This window comes from Cibotium barometz, chromosome 37 (genome assembly GCF_041138505.1).
Source record: "Cibotium barometz isolate CiBa-2024 chromosome 37, ASM4113850v1, whole genome shotgun sequence".
Classification (NCBI taxonomy): domain Eukaryota; kingdom Viridiplantae; phylum Streptophyta; class Polypodiopsida; order Cyatheales; family Cibotiaceae; genus Cibotium; species Cibotium barometz.
The window spans coordinates 19,325,541-19,337,063 of NC_141082.1; the positions used below are offsets into that span (position 1 = coordinate 19,325,541).

Sequence of the window (11,523 nt, forward strand, 5' to 3'; positions counted from 1 at the left end):
ATCACAGTGTAGTATAGAAAACATAGAGAAGCCGCATATAGCATGAAATAAAGCAAAGATATTGCCCGCTGTCTAGAAAAAGGGATAGCAAGAAGATATGCGCAAGCGATAAAGTGCCCAAGGAGAAAGCGATGATTTTTTCAGGTTGAAGTGCTTGTAGGGCGATTTTACTAGTAAAAAATAATAAATTTTGAATTATTATATGCAGAACATCAAGTTTGCATGGAGAAGTTGATGTAGTGCATCAACTTTATGTAAAAAACTATGCTTTTTTAGGCCTAAAACAATAATTGTCCCACACAACCACTATGCATGCTTTTTTGGGCTTGCGGTCACTATATGACTACTAATTACACTATCAGAGAGGTGGAAAAAACCAATGAGGTTTTACTATAATGACGTTCCAGGCCGTCGTGGGGGGTGGGCCATCCTCGGACCTCCTAAGAAGGGGGCATTCCCCCCCCTCACCCCCTGGCTATGCACCCTATCGAGTGCCTATAAGTTGTCGGTCTAACTGTGCAAAGTGACAGTGCCTCCAAATATAGCTCTTGTATGGTTAGGTTCAAAAATAACTTACTGCACATACATGTAACCTGACTAACATTGTGCTAGCTTAATCAAAAACTCCCTAAAAATAAAGAGTTCTTGATTAAGCTAGCACAAAAATCAAAAGTTGATATAGTGCATTAACTTTAAAAACCACTATGCAAAGTTGTATAAACTTTTTCACACAAACTTGGGCAAGAAAATAAGGAGCTTCTTAGATTTCATTATTCTTGTGCTTCATCATCTCACATGATTATTGAAAAAAATTTGAAATAGCCACCAGAAAAAGAGGAGGGGAATATCAAGATATAGAAAAAACATAGCTTCTTATTCTCAATGCATAAGACATAAGAGCTTATGGGTAACGCATGCATGCAAGTGGTTAAGATAAGCTTCTTCTTGTTACTCTTTACACTTTTTTATATTAGTAAGAAGGGTATACTTTCACCTTTCCTACTAGTGCTTGCATAGCTACCCCACACACTAACATATGTTCTAGTTTTTGCCTTTTCAAATCGAACATAATGAATGTGCATATTTTAATTTATTTTAGATCTGTACATGGGCCTATGAAGAACACTTTATTCATAACCATGCATGCATACATATAGGCCTACGTAGACCTTAACGTTAATATATAAGGACAATAAATAATGCATAAATGGTGGAAAGTTATTTGCTCAATGCTCCTCCCTCATATTATTACTGCGAGTGACAGATGTGCTCTATTTTCTGTAAGGCCCCCTAACTAAAGAGTAGTAGCTATTATAGTGAGCATCTGTGCACCCAACAGTTCCCACTTTAGACACTGGAAAATGTGGCCACATGGATAGGAGACAGCTTATATAGACTTGGCACTCTACTAAGTAGAATGTATGCCTATGCGGGCTAGGTGTTCGTATTAGTGAATGTTGGAGAGTAAGCCAAGGACACATTATTCTCAATTTGCAAGGCCTATTTGATGGTCCATATATGATAGCTGTGAGAGCTGCATAGAGAACCTACAAGGTAATATTATAGTCTAAAATATTCCCATGTAGATGATATGTTCGATTGGTCATTTTGGACCAAGTTGTTCGGCTAGTCCAAATAGTGGGTTTGGCAAACATAGTCACCTACATCCATGCCAACCTTGGGCACTATACATAGACTAGTTTGGTAGCCTTTAATCATCATTGAGCTAGTTGTGTTCAAGAACTTTTGTAAGTAATATATCCTCCCATCCAAAGTCTACTTAGATTACCATTAAGGATCCTTACTTAGTGCACATGGTTGGGCAGATAGTCCTCAGTTTTATAAACAAAGTTTGCAAGTTGTAATATTGTTTATTCTCCACTTCCTTGTGTAATTTTTTTCTTTGCCTTATGAATATCATGGTTTTTCTATTGTGTTTTCTTATAATAAATGCATTATTCATAGGAATGCATGTAAATAAAGAGCTCTTTCACACCAAAACATGGTGCATTTGTGCTAAGTAATGGTAGTCGAGCAGCTGAACTATGTTAGAATCAAAAGAATCCATAACCTTAATTGTGTGATTCAATGGGCTACTGGAGGATACCACCATAGTCATTGGCACCCTACCCAAATGCGATAGAATTAGTTGGATCCTAAGGATGTTTCAAAGCTTCTCCCTCTCATTGCAGGATAGATTTGAGCCGCCTATATTTGTCTTATTGACACCTATAGGAGTGATACCAAGCTACCTAAAAAAGAGGGATTTTTAAAAGTGATCTCACCCCTACATGTGTGAATAAGACAAAGTGAGGCACATGAAGTCTATCTTAAATCCTCTCGGCTCCCTTTCCTTTTCTGAGAAGAATTTCCTCCCATGGAGCATCCTTTAGAGATTTTGCTACATCCTTCATGGCTTCTCCTTTATTGGAATTTCCTTTCTTTTGTTTGGTGGAATTCTCCAATGAAGAGTCAATGGTAGTCTTTATGCCCACATGAGGGACGACACCTTTCCTTGAGTCCACTCTTCCCCAAGCTAGATCTTCTTCAGACTGTGACAATTGACCCTTTAGGATAAACTTATTATACATGAAATTAAACTTATATGTTGGGGGTCATCCAATCGTCGGTGTGGCCGGTGCCCAGCCTAGCCGCCACTAGCTTTGCCGCCCAATATATGTGTTGGGTGCAAAAAATTCTTGGGACATGAATCTTCTTTCTTGTAACAACCTTGTAACTAAATCTTGCCAACAGGTAGTACTCAAGCAGATGTAAAAGGGAAAAGGGAAACTATCCAGAGAGAGATATACAGGATAGAGGAGAGAGTAGAAAAATTAACTGAGAGTGTAATACGACATTGTACCTTAGTTAAACCTCTGATCTAGTGATACAAGTGATTTGTCTATGTAATGAATCTCCTTTTTCTGTGCTGTGTAAGTCTATTTGATACTTTGTCTGTGTCGAGCACTTTATTGTTAAGATATGCCTTCTAACTGGGATTTGCACTTAGAGTCATTCCTATCTGGATGCGACTCCTATGTGGAAACAAGATCAAGAGTTACATCAGGGATCTTGACAAATGCAGGAACTGGCCTCTATGCTAGCATGACAAACTCTCTTAGCCTAGGTAGATTGGTGGCCCAACGCATTAGCGTTAGCTTATCTCATTGGGCATAGTTGCATTAGTTGCGTTGATGTGTCCGAGTGAACGTGCCTTTATAGCTCCGTTCAAAGCACACCACCGTGAGAGGAGACTATCAAAAGCACCATAACCCTACAAAAACAACACTGGAGGGCACTAGCACACCCAGCTAACGTCCCCTAGTCCTCAGCTTCCCCAATTGAATACTTAGTACCCTCCCAACCTCCCTATTTAATCTTGTTTCCTATTCAGATTGTCCTCTTAAGTTAACTCTCACCTCTAGTATCTCTAGTCTTTGAACTCAGAGCCTCTCCTGTGACTCCGACCTGACCAGAACAGTTTTTAGCTGTGACAGAACTGACTGAAACTTGCCTCCGAAAACCTCTACTTGTTTCCTATGAGAAATCTACTCTCTAGAGTCCTAAAGTGTCCTCCATAGTCAGCTAGTCTCACAACCTTGTCTTAAAATCTCTCAAAACCAAGCAGCCAGCAGACAATTTGAAGTTGTCTAATGACCAGTAAGTTGTCTCCTTTGATAACAAGTCTACTAATTCTTCTCTTAAGACACTGTTGAAGTCCATACTCTAAAATGGCATACTCAGCTTCATTGCTGGTCTACACTTGCAACTTAATCCCTTCTTGACTTACTATTGCACCTTCTGGATCCAACAAAACTAACCCTCCACTAGCTACCCCTGAGCTTCTCTTAAAGTCTCCAATCAAAAAATAGAGTAAAAGCATTTGGCAAATCTACTTCAAGATCCTTCCACCTGGGCACTTTCTTCTTCATCACTGTCTCTTTGCTTAACACTAAAGGATTATGTCAGTATGTTAAAATATTTACCAATGTAGCTCTGGTTATATCCTCCACTATACAAGTGAATTGAAACTCTTGCAGCTCAACCAACCATTTTGACCGTCTCTTGGATGGAAGATCAGACTTAATCAAATGAGGAAGTAAAGAGTAATGAGTCAGTATAGTGAAAGGCTTTGGAAGTAAATAAGATCTCAATTTTCTTAAGGAAAATTCCATAGCCACCATCACTAGCTCTGCTTTAGAATAAGCCCTTTTCTCAACTATCTTTGTTCTTCTAACAAAATATACTGGCCTCATATAGGAAATAAATAAGATATGAATTTTCTTAAGGCAAAAACCACAGCCACCATCACTAACTCTGCTTTAGAATAAGTCCTTTCCCCAATTGTTTTGTTCTGTTAACAAAATATATTGGCCTCATATAGGAATGCTCTCTTCCTTACTGTAACAAAACTGCACTTATGGCATCTTCTCCCACACTTGGATTTACAAAGAACTCCATACTCTAGTCTAGGGGCATAACAACTGGCACAGTGCTCAGAATTTCCTTCTTCTTCGTTTCCCGAGAGCTCCTCTTTGAAGGACTCGGATTTATTACTCCAAATCTCTTCTCTGCTCTTGTTGCAGTCTCTACCAAGTCATCCAAACCTGCTCCGATATCCACACCTGCTATACTGCATTCCGCAGTTCCTTGCGTAGACCATTCATATAGTACCCAACCAACATTTCATCCGTCAGCCACTCTGCATTTGTAAGCCTCTTCAAATACTGATTAAACTTCTGAGTGTAATCCTCCACAAACATCTTCTTCTGCTTAATTGCTTTAATTTTTGTAAGAACATCATTCGGAGTTTTCTCCTTCCGGAATCTATTCAAAAATGCATTCTTTAATGCCATGTAATCTGCAAAGTGTCCTGCATTGAAATTACTCAACCACTACATGGCTCTTCCCTCAAGTGTCGCTTGGAATTGTCGCATCTTGGCTTGCGCATCATACACTCCGTCAAATCCTCTGGCCTACCACCTTGTCTCAAATTGAGCTACATGGCAATCGGGGTCTTGTTTAGACTTCCCTGAATAGGTCCCAAATTTGATGCGAAAATCTGCTCTAGCCGCTGCTGCTGCTGCCATTTTCCTTCACGTATTTGGGGTCAAATGCCCTGTAAAAGATGATGATGATGATACTGGTGATGGAGGTGGTGCTGGTATGCCCCCTCCAATGCCCAGAGGATCAAACTCCAATCGTCTTCTTACTAGAAACAGTTGCTGCAAAACAGCTCCTCCTACAACAACCGGATCCCATTGTCTATTCTCCTCCTGTTCATTGAAAATTCCTCCATACTCCTCTATGTCTTCTAAATCTTCTGCACCCGGCTCTGACTCATACTCAGAACTGTCACTTTGCATCCCACTATCGTCACCACCTTCATGCCCTTATGCACTCTGGTCATTCTCTCTATGCTCTGCAGTCCTCGCTGCCTCGTTGCCCACCTTGTGAAATACGAATGAATAAATTGCTGTGAATTCTCTTTGACTTCCAAGAAACCATAGCCGCCTCTGTAACTGTCGCCCTAACTACTGCTCGGCATCTTCTTGGCACCCGTCCTTACAGAAGAGAGCAAACTCGACCATGAACACCCGTCATAAGCACCGTGATCTCCAGTGTATATTGGTGTATGAGCAAAGCAGTTTTCTATGCTAATTTTGACATTTCCAGATTACATCCACTATGACAAATAAGAGAAAACCTCATCTACACACAGAACTACACTACAACGGCGTAAACAATTCCCACACAACATTGTATTCTCCACTATACTCAACTCACAAAACACACAAGATAGGAAACAGAAAATAAGACAGAATAACTGGCAAACTGCATCATTCTATTCAGGATCCGCCATAGCTACACAGAAAACCGCCAAGAACCATCTTCCTTGTATATAACTGAAAAGAACTACCCCATATATAAAGACTCCCATGACTTCTAACTTCCAAGATCCAAAAAACTAACCGAATATCAAAACCCATACATATGACTTAATAAAATCCGCCAAAGGTCTATCCTAAACAACGTTGTAGAAAAATACTCCATCTTTTGCCCCAACGAAGCTCTGTTTTCCTGGAATGTGGTTTCAAAGGCAAAGATGTGGGAATCTTGATCCTCCTCACTCTTGCCTTTTAATTTTGGGTACTTGAGGGACATCTTGCCCATAGCTACCAGTTCTTTCCCTTCCTGAGCTTACTACCTCCTGTTTGGTAGTTCCTGGCGATCTTCTTCCTAATTCCTTAGTGGTTTCGAAATCAATCTTTCTAGCTGCTGTGCAATCTTGTCTGGTTCTTGGTGATCTTCTTCTTGATTCCCGTGTACTAAGCTTCTTAGTGACGGTGTAGTGGTGCTTCTTGTTCTACAACTTCCGCCTATCTACAACGGTATTGCATTTCCCTATTGGAGCTTCCTTTGTTCTTCATGCCTGCTCCATTGTTCTTGTATGACTCTCTAGTTAGCATTCCTGACACTAGTTAGTGTGTGCTTTCTTTATGGGCTTCTTTTGGCTAGCTTACTCTACTGACCGTGCAAGACTTAACCTATACTAGCCTCTATCTCTCTACCCGCCTATCTGGCATAACATTCCCCAGCACGATTGCCAAAGGTGTCGATGTTTGGTCAAGACTCAGTACTTGTGTGGTTTTGGACCACCTAGTCGGTCCAGAGGAGACACTGATAGGATCTTTTGTGGCCAAAGGGATCATTAGGGGAAGGTTGAGGTCTATAGGGGCCCTTTAAGCTACCATATTATGATTTTAATGACTTTTTGTTAAAACGTTAAGTTTCTTTGACTTTAGATACCTTCTTGTTCTTCAAACAGCAAGAAGTTTGAATTTCAAAGTTTCTCGCCAAAATTGAATTTGAAATCGAGCGAGCAAAACTATATCATGTGACATATCTATGGAAAGAGCTCGACGAGTAGATTCTAGATCTGTAATCTCCGACAAATTTTGAGCTCATATGTAGAAGTTATGGACGTCCGAAATTGGGGTTGGGGATTTTTCAAATGAATATCTTGAAATGTAGAGGCTTCTTGAGGCAAGAGGAAAACTCAAAACTTGGGGAGAAATTTTGGCCTTAGATCCTATTCATCTTTTTTGGCAAGTTGCAGAGCACCACAAGAGAAAGCATGCATAGAGTAGGGAGAACCTAACGTTTGTTTACTCGCTTGCTCAGATGTCAAAGGAAGAATTGGAGAGGATCGTGCGAGGGGAGGGGAGGGGAGGGTTCGGTGGATCATGACTGTGGCACTGGTTTGACCTTGACTCATTCTATGCCCAAGCCAAGCATGTGCTTAGAAAGCCTGGGGGAATCTTGGCACTGGTTTGACCTTGACTCATTCTATGCCTAGGCCAAGCATGTTCTTAGAAAGCCCGGGGGAATCTTGTTGGCCTGGGGTTACACTGGGGCCTCCGTGAGCAACGAGGTGGATGCTATGTACTCGAAATTCGGTAGGGAGATGGGGCCTTTCTAGGATCCTGCCATGCGCATCATTTTCGACAAGTTCCCTTTCAAGCCCGTGCTGGTGGACGATGACATGGATGGCATAGGGCCAGTGACCCTCTTTAAGTGTAAGAAGGAGATAAGAGTAGATGCTTTCCTGGCTTACTTGGGGGACCTTGGTCGGTGCTGCAGTGCGCCAGGAGCTCTCCACGCCATTTTTTACCTTGGGTTGTCTAAGCAAGCCCACATGGCTACCCAAGCATGCTAAAAACAACTGAAATTTACTGAATTGATGCAAATTGTTGGAAATGCAGCGGGACACTGCTCAAATTAGTGAAGGCCATTACATGAAAGATCAAAGGAAGGGGGAATCATCATTGTATCACCTAGCCATTACACTAGTAAAACATATGGGAGAAACTGATGCAGTTTGGAAGTGATCATGACTAATTTATAATTGTGTGTGTGTGTGTGTGTGTGTGTGTGTGTGTGTGTGTGTGTGTGTGTGTGTTTGTGTTCTCTCTTTTTTAGTTTGTCTTGTGACTGACTAGCTCACGCAAGAGTGCTGCCCGGCTTATGGTGTTGTTGTGAAGAGGGTCTCCTAGATGAGGTCCCTCCCTAAATTGGAGGTTGCTTAAAGTCCTGCAAGCTTGCTGGACTAGCGCTCCTGCGGCCACTTCCATCACACTACAAATACTGGTTAGTATGGTTTTTTTTTCATTTTAAAAAATAAAGTTTGCCGAATTACATTTCTCATTCTAGGCCCTTTTATGCTAGTGACAATAGCTTAGAGGGTAGTGGGCTTAAATGAGAGTCTTATGTAACACCTAGTTAGTCTTATGTAACACCTAGTTAGTCTAATCCATGGAGTAAAGAAGAGATTTAAGAACATCACACACACACATTATCATCATCATCATCAAAACTAGGTGCACTCCATGCTCTAAAGTAAAGAAGAGATTTAAGAACATCAAAACTAGGCCCTTTTATGCTAGTGACAATAGCTTAGAGGGTAGTGGGCTTAAATGAGAGTCTTATGTAACACCTAGTTAGTCTAATGTAACACCTAGTTAGTCTAATCCATGGAGTAAAGAAGAGATTTAAGAACATCACACACACACATTATCATCATCATCATCAAAACTAGGTGCATTCCATGCTCTGAAGCTTGCAAAACAAGATTGTTTTTTTAAATTCTTTTACCATATTTTATGTGAGTGATTAGGTAGCATACTTCGTGTAATGTAGAGCATATTTGAAATGCTTGAATGAACATGAATTTGAAAGCATACTTGGAAGCAAATGCCAGACTGACATCCGCAAATTGATGAGTTGAAGTCTGTTCTTATGTTCGATGGGGATTCAAAAGTACCTCGCAAATTAAAATATTACAAATTCATTACCACATTTGAAAATGAGTTTTGTATCATGAATCAATACGTAGGACTAATGGCCGCCTTCAACATTGAAGGTGTTTTGGTCCACTTTTGATATCAAAAGTGCTATTTGCAAAGCAGGGGAAGGGCACGTTCTCCTATGTTTATTAAATTTCGAGGAGGATTGTGCCAACTCCGCACCATACTTTATGTATGGTTTTTTTAAAAGCTTCACTCACACAAACAAGCACGAAAATCCTATGAGTTGATGAATGATGTGTAGCTTAGATTCAAATGTGGTAATGAATTTGGAATTATCTACCTTGCGATGTACTCGGAGATCTCTATCGATGTCCATCGATGTCTCACGTCGAATATAACCATAGGCTTGATGTTCATGCTCGTTCGAGCTCTATAAGTTGTTCATATAAACTTGAGAAAGACACGCATACGAAGAAGACATGCTGCAGAAATGGTATGGGTTGAAGTGTCCATCTTTATTCAAGCGATTCAAGATGTTTATACATGAATGGAAGGACACATGTTCTTTTAAAGTACGTTGACAATGCACAGGTGAAAGCAATCAAGAGAATAAGGCTACCCAAGCATTCTAGTTTCTCGCTATATGTAATGTGTAAGAGGATGTTGCTCGCTATATAATGTGTATTTATAATTCTACTAATTGAAATGAATTTGCGAGTAAATCCCAAAAAAAATTTGCAGATGTGGCACATGTGGACCCGTGTGCTATTGGGTCGGGACACGATGGATCACGAGGACAGAAACCAGCACCATGTTCACAACCTTCCAGACTTCCCATACACGCCCGCGGCTGCAACCAAGCCCATACATACCGAGCAGGTCCCAGTTCGTCACCACCCCCACACTGTCCCACCCCTACCCAGCCATTGCTGGCCACAGCACAGAGCATCCCCAAAACCCTAACAAAACAATCGCAATCCCTAACCCTAGCCCAAGCAGAGAGCGCACAGCAGGCCCAAGGGCATGCCCAAACCCTAACAGAAAACACAGAGCACGCCCCACGGCAGGCCCAAACCCTGACAGCAAACACAGACCAGGCCCCTTCCCTGACAGAAACTGCAACGCAGGCAACCCTAGCACGGCCCCCGCAGAGGAGATCGGCCTGGCGGTACTTCATGGGGAATCGCTTCGCGACCCCCATCCGGTCCATGAGACTCTGCCTCACTGCCTGCAGCGGCGGCCGCCGCGCCATGGCTTTCTGCGAGGATCTCACCTCTGATGAGGCACCGGCATGCTCTTCCTGGTGCAGTTCTGGCGGGTATCCACCCGAGTTCATCCGCACGGTGCTGGAAAACAACTCGCTCTTCGGGCAAATCTCCATCGACTGATCTAAGATAAGATCGACGGCGTCTTTGATGGAAATTATAAATCTTAGCATTAATTGGATTAGATCGCCGTTAATCTCGTCTTAAGGATTTTGCTTCTATTTTAGTAATTTGGTTAATTCGAAGCAAGAAGAGACCTGATCGCCATTGGAAGCTACAGGGAAGCTCCTGCTGCACCAATTCTGAGTCGTCATTCAAAGCCAGGTTAGTGATGTGAGAGGTTGCGAGAGGTTGATCTCCACACGTGTGCATTGTTTTTTTTCCCATTTTGCAAGCCATGTACATCAATATAATGCAGTGATATGGATATGGAGTCGCATGACATGATGCTCCGTGAGGGGCTGATCTGCATGCACGTCTCCAACCTCCAAATTCAAATTCTATCCAACCTTCTCTTCTCTATATCTCTATCTCTATATTATCTTAAGGAAGAGTTTCACCAAGCTTCCACGGGACACAAATTAGAGATATGGAGATATGGAATCATTGATCCCTTTGCCTTTACTATGTAACATCACCTTTATGAAACGTTCTTTGATGCTCTAATGACTAAAGTCTAAAGAGTATAATGCTTTACTTATTGAAGTTTAAACTTCAAACATTTTTTCAGGACAAAGAGGAGGGCAAGGTTTTCAAACTTACAACACAATTAACAGTCATCTTTGAAGCATGTCAACAAATCTAGACATTATGAGCTTCCAATTTTGAGCCTATTTAGACTTTTACTCCATGGTGGACTCCTTCTTGTATCTTGTTGTTCTAAAGCATTCACTAGTACAGTTTCTCTCTCACTCAATGTAATTAAATGATCTCTTTTCTACTCAATGTAATAAATGATCTCACTTAAGAGTCTCAAAAATAACTCACTTTGACTTGATGTGCTTTATAAAGCTTTTAAATTACTTAATTGAACGATCTTGCTTAAACTTAATGCAACCTAATGTGCTTTTGAGACACTTTTGAAAGTAATTTAATGATCTCACTTCGTACCTTTATCATATCAGATGTTACCATTGGGCTAGGAGGATGCTTCAATGATGGGTTTTTGCATTGTTTGGGAGTGTGCCCAAATGAATTGAATATGCTAATGAGGAGGGAAGGAAATTGCCACAAGCTGAAAAGATATAATACCTTGGAATATGTATGTAATGTGTTAAATTGATGCTAATGACGTAGGAAGGAAACTACCACAAGCTTGAATAAGATTCTGGCCAACCAAGGCTTTAGTTAGTAAGTTTTGGGCGCCCAAGTTTGAATAAGGGCCAGTTGTATACAAGGAAATTTTTCATAATGGAAACACACAATCCTCCTTTGTGCTATGAGAGCTC

At 41.1% G+C, this 11,523-nt stretch overlaps 1 long non-coding RNA gene across 1 annotated transcript; it reads left to right on the plus strand.

Moving 5' to 3' along the window:
• The first annotated feature begins 9,632 nt into the window (after positions 1-9,632).
• On the plus strand, positions 9,633-11,015 carry LOC147617033 (uncharacterized). The gene is made up of 2 exons (XR_015262323.1): positions 9,633-10,399; positions 10,806-11,015. It is a non-coding gene; the product is annotated as an uncharacterized LOC147617033 (long non-coding RNA).
• The last annotated feature ends 508 nt before the right edge of the window (positions 11,016-11,523 follow it).